Below are 15,804 nucleotides of genomic sequence, written 5' to 3'. Positions count from 1 at the left end.
GTGTGTATATAATGTAGGTAGTTGTGTGATTGTTCCTGTGTGTATATAGTGTAGGTAGTTGTGTGATTGTTCCTGTGTGTATATAGTGTAGGTAGTTGTGTGACTGTTCCTGTGTGTATATAGTGTAGGTAGTTGTGTGATTGTTCCTGTGTGTATATAGTGTAGGTAGTTGTGTGATTGTTCCTGTGTGTATATAGTGTAGGTAGCTGTGTGATTGTTCCTGTGTGTATATAGTGTAGGTAGGTGTGTGATTGTTCCTGTGTGTATATAGTGTAGGTAGTTGTGTGATTGTTCCTGTGTGTATATAGTGTAGGTAGTTGTGTGACTGTTCCTGTGTGTATATAGTGTAGGTAGTTGTGTGACTGTTCCTGTGTGTATATAGTGTAGGTTGTTGTGTGACTGTTCCTGTGTGTATATAGTGTAGGTAGTTGTGTGACTGTTCCTGTGTGTATATAGTGTAGGTTGTTGTGTGATTGTTCCTGTGTGTATATAGTGTAGGTAGGTGTGTGATTGTTCCTGTGTGTATATAGTGTAGGTTGTTGTGTGATTGTTCCTGTGTGTATATAGTGTAGGTAGGTGTGTGATTGTTCCTGTGTGTATATAGTGTAGGTTGTTGTGTGACTGTTCCTGTGTATATATAGTGTAGGTTGTTGTGTGATTGTTCCTGTGTGTATATAGTGTAGGTAGGTGTGTGATTGTTCCTGTGTGTATATAGTGTAGGTTGTTGTGTGATTGTTCCTGTGTGTATATAGTGTAGGTAGGTGTGTGATTGTTCCTGTGTGTATATAGTGTAGGTTGTTGTGTGACTGTTCCTGTGTGTATATAGTGTAGGTTGTTGTGTGACTGTTCCTGTGTGTATATAGTGTAGGTAGCTGTGTGACTGTTCCTGTGTATACAAGGTGTATCACTGTACACAGTGTATGTATATGTGCACGGTGCCTCCTGTGAGGTAGGTGTGTGCTGTGCTGCACAGGATCACTCCCTGTTTCCAGCCTAGCTCTGGTGAGTGCAGTGTTGCGGCGATGGGTAAATGCTGAGCTCTGTCTCAGGCCATGTGCTCCAAGCTCTGCTCACTGCAGGATTGTACGGCTGAGTAATCTGATCAGCAGACTCCTGTCACTGAGCTCAGCTGATCTGTCAGAGTCTCCAATGCAGCATATGAGGTGATCTCCATGACTCAGCCTGCAGCATCTGACACCGAGCTATGGAGCCATGCATGGGGTAATACACTGCATTCTGCTCACCCTGTAGCCATGTATGGGGTAATACACTGCATTCTGCTCACCCTGTAGCCATGTATGGGGTAATACACTGCATTCTGCTCACCCTGTAGCCATGTATGGGGTAATACACTGCATTCTGCTCAATCTGTAGCCACGTATGGGGTAATACACTGCATTCTGCTCAATCTGTAGCCATGTATGGGGTAATACACTGCATTCTGCTCATCCTGTAGCCACACATGGGGTAATACACTGCATTCTGCTCATCCTGTAGCCATGTATGGGGTAATACACTGCATTCTGTTCCTCCTGTAGCCATGCATGGGTTAATACACTGCATTCTGCTCCTACTGTAGCCATGCATGGGGTAAAACACTGCATTCTGCTCATCCTGTAGCCACACATGGGGTAATACACTGCATTCTGCTCACCCTGTAGCCATGCATGGGGTAATACACTGCATTCTGCTCATCCTGTAGCCATGCATGGGGTAAGACACTGCATTTTGCTCAACCTGTAGCCATGCATGGGGTAATACACTGCATTCTGCTCAGCCTGTAGCCACACATGGGGCAATACACTGCATTCTGCTCAACCTGTAGCCACACATGGGGTAAGACACTGCATTCTGCTCAACCTGTAGCCACGTATGGGGTAATACACTGCATTCTGCTCATCCTGTAGCCACACATAGGGTAATTCACTGCATTCTGCTCACCCTGTAGCCACACATGGGGTAAGACACTGCATTCTGCTCAACCTGTAGCCATGCATGGGGTAATACACTGCATTCTGCTCACCCTGTAGCCATGTATGGGGTAATACACTGCATTCTGTTCACCCTGTAGCCATGTATGGGGTAATACACTGCATTCTGCTCACCCTGTAGGCATGTATGGGGTAATACACTGCATTCTGCTCACCCTGTAGCCATGTATGGGGTAATACACTGCATTCTGCTCATCCTGTAGCCATGTATGGGGTAATACACTGCATTCTGTTCCTCCTGTAGCCATGCATGGGTTAATACACTGCATTCTGCTCCTACTGTAGCCATGCATGGGGTAAAACACTGCATTCTGCTCATCCTGTAGCCACACATGGGGTAATACACTGCATTCTGCTCACCCTGTAGCCATGCATGGGGTAATACACTGCATTCTGCTCATCCTGTAGCCATGCATGGGGTAAGACACTGCATTTTGCTCAACCTGTAGCCATGCATGGGGTAATAAACTGCATTCTGCTCAGCCTGTAGCCACACATGGGGCAATACACTGCATTCTGCTCAACCTGTAGCCACACATGGGGTAAGACACTGCATTCTGCTCAACCTGTAGCCACGTATGGGGTAATACACTGCATTCTGCTCATCCTGTAGCCAAACATAGGGTAATACACTGCATTCTGCTCAACCTGTAGCCATGCATGGGGAAAGACACTGCATTCTTCTCAACCTGTAGCCATGCATGGGGTAATACACTGCATTCTGCTCATCCTGTAGCCATGCATGGGGTAATACACTGCATTCTGCTCAACCTGTAGCCATGCATGGGGAAAGACACTGCATTCTTCTCAACCTGTAGCCATGCATGGGGTAATACACTGCATTCTGCTCATCCTGTAGCCATGCATGGGGTAATACACTGCATTCTGCTCATCCTGTAGCCACACATGGGGTAAGACACTGCATTCTGCTCAACCTGTAGCCATGCATGGGGTAATACACTGCATTCTGCTCATCCTGTAGCCATGCATGGGGTAATACACTGCTTTCTGCTCACCCTGTAGCCATGCATGGGGTAATACACTGCATTCTGCTCATCCTGTAGCCACACATGGGGTAAGACACTGCATTCTGCTCAACCTGTAGCCATGCATGGGGCAATACACTGCATTCTGCTCAACCTGTAGCCATGCATGGGGCAATACACTACATTCTGCTCACCCTGTAGCCATGCATGGGGCAATACACTGCATTCTGCTCACCCTGTAGCCATGTATAGGGTAATACACTGCATTCTGCTCACCCTGTAGCCATGCATTGGGCAATACACTGCATTCTGCTCACCCTGTAGCCACACATGGGGCAATACACTGCATTCTGCTCACCCTGTAGCCATGCATGGGGTAATACACTGCACTCTGCTCACCCTGTAGCCATGTATGGGGGTAATACACTTCATTCTGTTCACCCTGTAGCCATGCATGGGGTAATACACTGCATTCTGCTCACCCTGTAGTCATGCATGGGGTAATACACTACATTCTGCTCATCCTGTAGCCATACATGGGGTAATACACTGCATTCTGCTCAGCCTGTAGCCATAAATGGGGTAATACACTGCATTCTGCTCAACCTGTAGCCATGCATGGGGTAATACACTGCATTCTGCTCAGCCTGTAGCCACACATGAGGTAATACACTGCATTCTGCTCACCCTGTAGCCATGCATGGGGTGATACACTGCATTCTGCTCAGCCTGTAGCCACACATGAGGTAATACACTACATTCTGCTCACCCTGTAGCCACACATGGGGTAATACACTGCATTCTGCTCATCCTGTAGCCATACATGGGCTAATATACTACATTCTGCTCACCCTGTAGCCACACATAGGCAAATACACTACATTCTGCTCATCCTGGAGCCCTAAATGGGATAAAACACATTAGAGCTGCAAGTGTTTCAATGCTTGGACCAAAGTGCAAGGAATGGCAGGATCAGTAAACGTTCCGGAGATAGGATCACTTCCATTCTGCAGTTTCACAGTTGGAGTTCCTGTATGTGAACCCTAAGTCTGCCAGGATGAGATGTAAGATATAAAAACTAGTCGATTAAACTAGGAGAGTGAAATAACAGTGAATACTAGAGGTTTTATACTGTATAATCATTATATTATTATATAAGGAGAAAGAACAGATACACGAACTCCACCGCCGACCACCAGACAGCTCACTTCCCCGTTATAGAAGATTCATATATGAGCCTCATACACAATCCTGCAAATTCAGCATTACTGTCAGTAGAAGACGGGAAATGAATCATGAATAATCACAATTTATTGACAGAAAGCACGTTATAAGACAAGGTCATACAACACAATACCTGTCTCAGCAAACCAGAGGACAGCTACACACAGGGGAAGACATCCCCTTACCAGCACTGGATATCACAACCTCCGACCGGTAACTTATAGGAAGACCGTAGTGTAGATACAAAGGTCTCCTCACCCTTACAGAAGCATTTGTCTTATAATATTCATAATTTGGTAACTTGGGTTTCTATGGTCTTCCCCAGAACATACACTGTCACATGACAGGTAATATCTGATTAAGACCAGCGGACAAAGGCTATATTAGGAGATCCTCTAACCATGAATGGTCCATCTTGTCTTCACACCAGGATAGCAGAAGCAGAAGGAGATGAACACCGACCAGACATGTGGCCAATGTGGATATTACTTAACCACTACCACAGAAATAAAGTAGAATTTGGAAAACATAATAATAACATAGCGAGTGTTCCCATGGTCTCTGAGCACCAGAACTAAGGTCTAGGGGGTCTCCATGGCCATAATCTGACCTCATTCCTCAATATACTTATTGCATAACCCCGGTTGTTACCATGATATCTGTGTCCATATGTGGTGATCTGACAGATCAGCCACTAGTCCTCCAGTTCTCTGCCGTGTACCGGCTCCAGGTCCTCTCTGGAAACTAATGATTCATTGTTTGCACCTGTGTTCCCTATGTGGCCAATTAAGGATGTTCCTTTGTCATTAATAGCCCTCAGACCCACCTTTGCTATTGCAAAAAGTACATAAACATTTGTTTGTTGTTTCTTGGATCCCTATTCTTCACTATGCTTTACTGCTGGCTGCCCCTGAACCGTGGCTTGTCTTGTATTTCATCGCATACTGTGATTTGGTACTTTGCTTGTTTTTTAGTTAGTAGCCACATTTAGGATTTGCCATCTGTGGTGCTCCGGCAGAGGAGGCCATGGTCCCCGTCGTGGTCCTCTGGTGAATCCAGGAGGGCATTGGCCTCTGCACCACAACAGGACCAGTGCCAATTACCGGAGACCTGAATGGTCCACTTCAGATCCTTACATTCCTGCTCCCAGGTCTGGCATGGGGTGGTTATTATTCGGCTTAGCTGTCCCCTATTGTTAATATCTGAAGATCAAGGTGGGTGGGAACAGTGTTTAGCTGAGAGCGCAGTAGAAATGAGAAAGGAAGGTGCTGTATACTGGTCTGAAGGTGAAGGACTCTTATGGAACTGCCAATAGCCCCAATTTGTGTTTGACAGTCACAAGCTCTGACATCCACCCCTATCATGGCAGTCCCCCAGCCCCAATTGTCTCCCGAGTATGGTACACTCGTATCTATGGGGTGTACTAGTGCAAAATACACATAAAGTTGAATGTTGGTGAGGTGACCTAACTATATGGCCATGGCATCTGACCAATCAGGTGGGACCTTGGCAACATAAAGTCACACTGATACACTCAGTTAGGATAGAATTCCCTAATGACTGGAAAAAACACCTATAGAGAAGGAGAGGGTTTCATATAGGTAAATAGTGCGATCCGGTCCTCCCCAAAGCAAAGTGGATGTGCTGGATCATGCCACAATAATGCCATGTGTTGAATTGCAATGGCATTGGGGTCTGGCTATGTGCAAACTGATTAATGTCATGAGCCACTTCCGTCTTGCCTCAAAGACACATAATCCAAAGCTGCTTTCAAACCACATTTCTCATATCGATATCCTTGTAAAATATACTGCAAACACTGCAGAACAAGTCACGTCTGCTTCACACTGTGGAACAATTCAACCCATTGAAACATACCCGGCAAACTGTGACCTAGATATGTCTGGATATAGCAGACACCTGGGAGGAAAGAAGACATGTATGTGTACTTTTATATGTAATCTTAACAAGCTGAGTTCCCCAGGTAGCAGCTCACACCGCTAATCAAGTAAACAGCAACACATTAATTAACGCCCTCTGCTCACGTCTATATATCAGCCTAACGAATCATTAGGAACCAGCGACAACACCGAGGTCATTTGTCTTATGTGAGCGTTTTATAGCGTATGTAGGTCGGCTGCGCGGTGATGGAGCACGATACAGTTTTCTTCATACAACCGTAGGGATTAATCCTAACGCAGCCACAGCCATCAATTCAATCTAACAACAATCACTGAGCACACACTGGCGTTACAGAGGGAGGATAGCGCAGACATGAGCAGAGGATAGAGACACCAATATCTTACAGGAAGCACAGGAGCTTACACTTACTTCTGCAAGATGATTAATATGAGACTTGGTATGAACCAACAGTATAATTCTGATATAGTTTATATGACCATTAAGGGCCTGATTTATCTTCAGACATAAGTCCATTTGCATGGTGTATCTTACATCAAACAGCTCTGCGCAGGTGCCAAAACGGGATTTACGCCAATGAACTAACACAAGAGACATGACTTCCTACGGCTTGAGGGGCGGAACAGGCGGACGGACGTAGGCAGTGTACAGCAAGGGCACGCCGAGGGCGTGCCGAGAGTGTGCCGATGCAGGTACGGTAGATTCAAGTGCTGGGTCTCTCTTAAGTACCTGCTGTTTAGTCGCTTCATTTGCAGCATCTACAGAGCAGGTGTCAGTGCCGACTAATAGTGATGACCGTCACAGCATAGTCTATGTATTAAACACTACACGTATGTGTGCCACTAGGTAGCACAGTACACAACAGACTATATGCATTGTATGTACAGTACACATTAGGAACATCCTGGTTTATGTATTTACTGTTTAAAAAAAAAAGGGGGGGGAAATATATAATTTTATACAAATATTTTTATTAATGATTTTAGAATTAAGAGAAGCCCATTTGCTTTATAAAATATATTTTTTTGCATGCGTTCTGATGGGACTTATATTACACATATGCACTGTGCGTGTCCTGGACTACATACAGTAGTAATAAGTGACGTAAAGCCAGAGCATATTTATACCCAGATTCAAATGGAGACGTACTCTGAGATCCGCTTGATAAATTCACTGTCTCAGGGAAGAGACACAATGTCCCATTGTAACACTTTACAACCAATACACAGTCTGCACCTGCTGCATGGCCCATCTCCCCAGTGCCAGGAGTAACAGGAGGAAAAGAAGATTCCACAATGATGGAACTTGTGGGATCATCACTAACCTGCTCTTCTCTCACAGTGACATCATATTATGACATCATCACTAACTGCTCTTCTCTCACAGTGACATCGTATTATGACATCATCACTAACCTGCTCCTCTCTCACAGTGACATCATATTATGACATCATCACTACCCTACTCCCTACACATCTGACCCACAATTTCATATTCAGCTTGTGCTGAATGGAGACTGCCGTGTGTGAGAGGTCATTTACCATAAACAAACCCCACACAGAATGTTCTTCTGTTCTTGTGCTCTCATGTCTGGTCGCACGCTATGTGCACACGTGGGGACCTACAGAGTCCCCAATCTTCTGGTAAGTTTGAGATGTTTGAGCTCACAGCCAGGGTCTCAGGCAATGTGTAAGGGCAGCTCTCAATGTGTCCAGCTTTACATGACAACTTTGGGGAGCGTGTAGAAGGTGAGCAGGGCCGGATTAACCATAGTGCTAACTGGGCTACAGCCCAGGGGCCTATGGCATCCAGGGGGCCCTTGAAAGTGCTCAGCAGCAGTATTGATTGGTCCGGCGCGCTGTAGTCTCCTTACTGAGGAGATCTCGCCGGAGAAGGAGGTAAGTGCGCGGGGGGGCGGGCAGCTCGGATCACGTGGGGGGGGCCCTCACGGGGGAATGGAGGCCCCCTTAGCCCATTCCCTTAATCCGGCCCTGAAGGTGAGTCTGCTCTGTAGGTTCTAGGGTACACACTGATGTCCAGTATATATCCAAGGACCAACAGAGATGAACTGACACATCCTCAATATTACATGATATTGTCCACATGTTTCATCTTAGTGGTGGTGAGCACAGAAGAACCTCAGACACAGGGGCAGGCTGGGCTGGGGGCAGAGGGGTCTGGCCCCCGGGCCGGTCCCATACTGGGCCACTTTGGGCGGGGCACTGACCCACCTGCATTTATTTTCCTTTAAAATATTCCCAATAGGCTGCAGAGTCGAGTTTTGCCCCCCAGGCTAACATTTGCCAGCCCCCCCTGCTAGACACATAACCTTCATCTTATTCTCTTCATTTTGTTGCACAAATTAAATGCAGCTCCATGTACAGGACTGGATGTGTTGGTGCAGATTACGGTGCACTAAACATTTGTTTCCTCAAGGTAACATTTTATTTACTGTTCTGTCCTGACCACTGTGAGCCGACATATTACAGTACATACTGTTTCACACAATCTGGTCTGCTCAATCTCCCCTGTGTGCTGTTCTCATGTTTTACTTGAAGTTTGGGGTGTTTTTAGACTTTTCCTATATTACATCTTTACTGATTTTACACCAAACTTCCCTGGTCACTTGAGCAATGTTAGCTTGGACTGTAGTGTAATATTTGTGTAGATAAAACTATTTGTTAGTTATTGCCTGAGTTTGGAGTAAACACAATTTTACTCAGAATAAAACATATCTATATGATTGTTCTGCTATAATCCATACCAGAAATTCTCTCCTCTAATTAGCATAAACACAAAGAATATATATCCATAGTGGTGCTGAGGCCACTAATGTATCAGTGCTATCATCTGCTCTGATTGGCTGTTAAACTAATGGGAGTTGTAACATGTTGCTGCTGCATACACTGAAGCTGCTGGCATCATGCGATAGACATTCGGCTCATTCACACCAGATGTTGTCGCACTCGTTTGTTCATGGAGCGTTCACCGGACACAGGGATCACTGATCTCAGTGATCACCACTTCTGGCCATATACATCCGAGTGTGTAGGATGTAGATACAGTTAGATACAGTGTGTGGACGCAGAGCAATAAAGGTCAGAGCGCCTCGTTCCTGTCACTGTCATAGAGAGCTGGCTCACGGGCCGACCTCATCTATACCTCATGCCTCGTGCCTCTCTTCTCCCTGCTGGGCTTTCAGGAGAGATTCAGCCCAGGCGAGAGAACAGCACAGGTTACACAGGAGAACCCCACAGAGGACCTGGTGACAAATTCTCTTAACCCTTCTCCCAAATCTGCACTGTATCTATCATTTGTTTCCCAACTCAAGATATAGCACCTAGTTCCAAAGTCTCCATAAGCTCCAAGCTTCACAACTGTCTAGTCTATGGTCAGATATTTGGCAATTTAATCTCTGTCAACTGCTTATCACCAATCTAATGCTAGACCAATAAAACTGACCAGAACCTGCACCTTCTGATAGACAAGCTTGTGGCAGTTTTCTAAATATTACAATGATCACTATGAAGACATACAAGCATTTACCATGAACGTAGGGCAGACCAACAGTGCAATGTGTATTATTTCCATCAGACACAGTAAATATGTGTGTGTATTGTATGGGTATTCCCTGTAGCAATCAATGATCCATACTTCTCCCTGTTGTGTAGCTGCAGTGATCCCTACTTCTCCCTGTGTTGTAGCTGCAGTGATCAATGATCCCTACTTCTCCCTGTGTTGTATCCGCAGTGATCAATGACCCCTACTTCCCCCTGTGTTGTAGCTGCAGTGATCAATGATCCCTACTTCTCCCTGTGTTGTAGCTGCAGTGATCAATGATCCCTACTTCTCCCTGTGTTGTATCTGCAATTATCAATGATCCCTACTTCTCCCTGTGTTGTAGCAGCAGTGATCAATGATCCCTACTTCTCCCTGTGTTGTAGCTGCAGTGATCAATGATCCCTACTTCTCCCTGTGTTGTAGCAGCAGTGATCAATGATCCCTACTTCTCCCTGTGTTGTAGCAGCAGTGATCAATGATCCCTACTTCTCCCTGTGTTGTAGCAGCAGTGATCAATGATCCCTACTTCTCCCTGTGGTGTAGCTGCAGTGATCAATGATCCCTACTTCCCCCTGTGTGGTGTAGCTGCAGTGATCATTGTGCAGTTATGCGTTTCAGCACCACGGACAGCAGCTTATAAATGGCTAATACACACCACAATTGTTTTCCACCCACCTAATGCAGCTTGGAAATTGTGCAGATAAACACCATTGATCTCTGCAGCAGACAGGAGGTCTGTACACAACTTCCCACACGCTCAATGGACCATACATATTATGTATTGCTCTATAAACACCCTTGTGTATCTGCCCTTAGACACGGTGCCGGTTCTGGAGATCTTACTGTTAGAAAGATACTGATAAAATATTCCTGAGAGGGGAGACTTTCCATGCACTAGGAACAAATGACATTACTGAGGCATAAAACCACCGTGTGTAAGTGACAGGGTTGGCTCTAGGAATATTGTTTTGACCCAAAAAATGGCCACATCCACTGCAAAACAGACTACGAAAGGCTGAATAATATGTACAGCGTAGAGGAAATAAGTGGAAGGGGCCCCATGAATTACACATTTGGAAACATTAATAGTCTCAGCAAGGTTCAGAGGGTCGGAGTCTATGGAATACATTAACAAGGGGACATGTGGAAGAGGTACAGGAATAACACCAACACATATTGTGTTACTGACATAGTATCGTATGACCAGAGGACGTGGTTGGCACAGCGCACTTGTCTCTATATTTATAATAGATTGTAAGCCTTTGAGCAGAACCCATTTAAACAACGCACTAATACAAGAATGACCCCAACAGTCCGGAATATTTGGAAGTGGGTTTATATGATAACCCTTCTCTCAAATACTTGGATGGTGTTTAACCGGCCTAAGGGTGTTCCATCTCTCCTGATTATAGAGCCATAAACTCTGTAACATTCACACCACAGTCTTGGAGCACCGATATCCATACACAGAAGCAGCAGACATGAGCCATTAGGGACCAGTGCATCAATCACATGACACTGTGCATTACTGTTCGCTGTGGATCTTATAGGACATGTGTGGGATACAACGACCATCATGCCAATAACAATGATGGTGAATGAGCACTGCTGCAGGCAGCATCTCTCAGGGAGAGGTAGCAGATCACAGATGCTGGGTGTCTACCAGCTCTCCGGCTGTGACGTCTGGATAAACAGCTGCTCCCACAGACCACCAGCCCCTCAACAAAGAATCCCAGCCCTGCTGCAAGCCGCCTCCCATCCCTTCAACATGGCAGAGCCCCCCCCCCCCCCCCCCCCTCTCCATCATGGATCACAGGCCTCTCAGCCACTCCAAGGCATGGAGGCCTCAAAAATGATGCAAAGCTGGAATTGTGAGCCATGGATTGCAGAGCCCCTCATCAGCCCGCCCTGAGCTGCTGAGACCCAAACAAGTCTACCCCCTACCTGTACCAGAGCTGAACACAATGCACAGAGACCTGCAGCTACGTACAGGAATATCCAATATCCAACTGCAGCAAGATAATGATCCAAGACATTTTTCCAGGAGCAGAATGCAATGGGTTAATTTCACAAGATGGAACAAGACATTCCTAGTGAACAGCTGTCAATGTATTGATGATACAGGGGAACTACTGGAATATTCACACAGCAGAGCATGGAAAGCAATGGCAGATGTAACATCAGCATATGATGGGTTAACACCCACTGTACTACGCCACAGTATTCAGTTGCCTTGAGCTAATTCTGCATCACTGTGTGTATTACTGTCACCCCGTCATTCCTGTATTCATAACTTAATGATGATATTTAAAACCATAACATCACCATTTCTGGTGGGGAACTCAGTAATGTATTACATAATAATTTTTGTTTCATGTAAATACATTTACATAGTAACAATAATAACAATAATAATAATAATAATAATAATAATAATAATAATAATAAAATAGGTAACTTATTATATATCCTAAAGGATAATTTCACGATCCAAAGAAAACTTCCAAATCATAACTTTATGGGTTACTGTATGATGCCAGTTCATAAATCCAACTCCTACACTAGAGACAGTAACCGGTAGGGATTTTCAACATCTGTGGAACTACAAGTCACAGCATGCTGGTGGGAGTGCTGTAACTTGTAGTTCCTCAACAGATGTCGACCCACTGCTTACCTAAGCACTAGACTTTAGTGTCACATTATAGACCATCAGAGAATGATTTCACACTTGTTTAAAGACAAGAAATCAATACATTAGGTTTAGTCCCTAAGGCACTATCCCCTTATGGTAATATACTTCCTAGGTTGTTTAAAGCAAGAAATGGGGAGATCCCTGTGCATTGAGTGCTCTGTGATACCTTCAGGGCAGGGTGTTCACAGTCTGTGATTAACAATACCAGGCAATATCAGCACTTAACCAACTTGTTAATATTATATCCTGGACCAGCAATTGCTGGGTGAATGTCGACTAATAAACCTGCAGCCAATGGGTGAATGCTAGTCGCGAAACTATGGGTAAATATCTCACCCTCCAGAACACAATGGGTTAAAAACACACTTTATAAGACCAGCACACAGAGGGTTAAGGTGTTGCATTCAGCACACAGAGGGTTAAGGTGTTGCATTCAGCACACAGAGGGTTAAGGTGTTGCATTCAGCACACAGAGGGTTAAGGTGCAGCCTCCAGCACACAGAGGGTTAAGGTGCAGCATACATAGGGATAAAGCACAGCCTGCAGCACACATAGGGTTAAGGTGCAGCACATATAGGGATAAGGTGCAGCACATATAGGGATAAGGTGCATCACATATAGGGATAAGGAGCATCCTGTAGCACAGAGGGTTAAGGTGCAGCACATATAGGGATAAGGTGCAGCACATATAGGGATAAGGAGCATCCTGTAGCACAGAGGGTTAAGGTGCAGCACATATAGGGATAAGGTGCAGCACATATAGGGATAAGGAGCATCCTGTAGCACAGAGGGTTAAGGTGCAGCACACAGAGGCCTTAGATGCAGCACACAAAGGGTTAAGGTGCAGCACATATAGGGATAAGGTGCAGCACAGAGAAGGTTAGTGTGCAGCACATATAGGGATAAGGTGCAGCACAGAGAAGGTTAGTGTGCAGCACACAGGGGGATAAGGTGCAGCACATATAGGGATAAGGTGCAGCACAGAGAAGGTTAGTGTGCAGCACATATAGGGATAAGGTGCAGCACAGAGAAGGTTAGTGTGCAGTGCACAGGCTCAGCAGAGGGATCCCTCACACACATGCTCATCACTCACACTCACTAGGATCATCACTCATACTGATCAAGAACATCCCTCACACTCAGCAAGGGGACCACTCACACTCAGCAGAGAGATCACTCACCTGCTCGGGCTCCGGGATGCGGCTCTGGCGGAGGATGCTGGGCTGGGCTCGGCTGATCCTCTCCCCGTGCGCCTCTCACAGCAGCTTGGAAGACTGGAGACACAGGGGGGCGGGCACTGGGAGCTGACGGATGACCGAGCCCACCAATAGGGGAGCGGGGACTCTGGCTAGCAGGTTAGACTGCCCCGGTAAGGAGGGATGTGATTGGACGAGAGGTGTTGCAGTTCCTCCCTCATCCCTGTCACAGTCATGTCTGTCCCTCAGCATTAGTGGGAGAGCATCGGGCGCTCTGTGTCCTCCTGTTACCATGGAGACCGGGGCCCCTGACAGGGTGAGGCCCATAGTCACTGGGGTCCTCGCAGCTGGTGTACAGCAGCAACTGTCCACCCCCATCATCCACATACTGCCCCATCCATCATATATAACTCCTTACTGCCCCCAGTCATTATATATATCCTCCTTACTGCCCCCATCCATCATATATATCCTCCTTACTGCCCCCAGTCATTATATATAACTCCTTACTGCCCCCAGTCATTATATATATCCTCCTTACTGCCCCCATCCATCATATATATCCTCCTTACTGCCCCCATCCATCATATATAACTCCTTACAGCCCCCATCCATCATATATATCCTCCTTACTGTCCCCATCCATCATATATATCCTCCTTACTGTCCCCATCCATCATATATATCCTCCTTACTGTCCCCATCCATCATATATATCCTCCTTACTGTCCCCATCCATCATATATATCCTCCTTACTGCCCCCATCCATCATATATATCCTCCTTACTGTCCCCATCCATCATATATATCCTCCTTACTGTCCCCATCCATCATATATATCCTCCTTACTGTCCCCATCCATCATATATATCCTCCTTACTGTCCCCAGTCATTATATATATCCTCCTTACTGCCCCCATCCATCATATATATCCTCCTTACTGCCCCCAGTCATTATATATATCCTCCTTACTGTCCCCATCCATCATATATATCCTCCTTACTGCCCCCAGTCATTATATATATCCTCCTTACTGTCCCCATCCATCATATATATCCTCCTTACTGTCCCCATCCATCATATATAACTCCTTACTGCCCCCATCCATCATATATAACTCCATATACTGCCCCCATCCATCATATATATCCTCCTTACTGCCCCCATCCATCATATATAACTCCTTACTGTCCCCATCCATCATATATAACTCCTTACTGCCCCCATCCATCATATATATCCTCCTTACTGTCCCCATCCATCATATATATCCTCCTTACTGTCCCCATCCATCATATATATCCTCCTTACTGTCCCCATCCATCATATATAACTCCTTACTGCCCCCATCCATCATATATAACTCCTTACTGCCCCATCCATCATATATATCCTCCTTACTGCCCCCATCCATCATATATATCCTCCTTACTGCCCCCATCCATCATATATATCCTCCTTACTGTCCCCATCCATCATATATAACTCCTTACTGCCCCCATCCATCATATATAACTCCTTACAGCCCCCATCCATCATATATAACTCCATATACTGCCCCATCCATCATATATATCCTCCTTACTGCCCCCATCCATCATATATATCCTCCTTACTGCCCCCATCCATCATATATATCCTCCTTACTGTCCCCATCCATCATATATAACTCCTTACTGCCCCCATCCATCATATATATCCTCCTTACTGTCCCCATCCATCATATATATCCTCCTTACTGTCCCCATCCATCATATATATCCTCCTTACTGTCCCCATCCATAATATATATCCTCCTTACTGCCCCCATCCATCATATATAACTCCTTACTGCCCCCACTCCTCATATATATCCTCCTTACTGCCCCCATCCATCATATATATCCTCCTTACTGTCCCCATCCATCATATATAATTCCTTACAGCCCCCATCCATCATATATATCCTCCTTACTGTCCCCATCCATCATATATATCCTCCTTACTGCCCCCATCCATCATATATAACTCCTTACTGCCCCCACTCCTCATATATATCCTCCTTACTGCCCCCATCCATCATATATAACTCCTTACTGCCCCCACTCCTCATATATATCCTCCTTACTGCCCCCATCCATCATATATATCCTCCTTACTGTCCCCATCCATCATATATAATTCCTTACAGCCCCCATCCATCATATATATCCTCCTTACTGTCCCCATCCATCATATATATCCATCCTTACT

The 15,804-nt window shown here is 45.5% G+C and overlaps 1 protein-coding gene across 1 annotated transcript in view; it reads right to left on the bottom strand.

Annotated features, from left to right (window-relative positions):
- Window positions 1-13,662, bottom strand: part of DPYSL5 (dihydropyrimidinase like 5) — a 90,429-nt gene extending 76,767 nt beyond the window's left edge. Inside the window, exon 1 of the mRNA XM_075201097.1 lies at window positions 13,556-13,662. The gene's annotated coding sequence lies outside the window, so the exon portion shown is untranslated. The remainder of the gene's footprint in view (window positions 1-13,555) is intronic.
- Between the last annotated feature and the right edge of the window lie 2,142 nt (window positions 13,663-15,804).

Source organism: Mixophyes fleayi, chromosome 3 (genome assembly GCF_038048845.1).
Source record: "Mixophyes fleayi isolate aMixFle1 chromosome 3, aMixFle1.hap1, whole genome shotgun sequence".
NCBI classification, from domain to species: domain Eukaryota; kingdom Metazoa; phylum Chordata; class Amphibia; order Anura; family Limnodynastidae; genus Mixophyes; species Mixophyes fleayi.
This window is presented reverse-complemented; position numbering and strand designations above follow the sequence as displayed.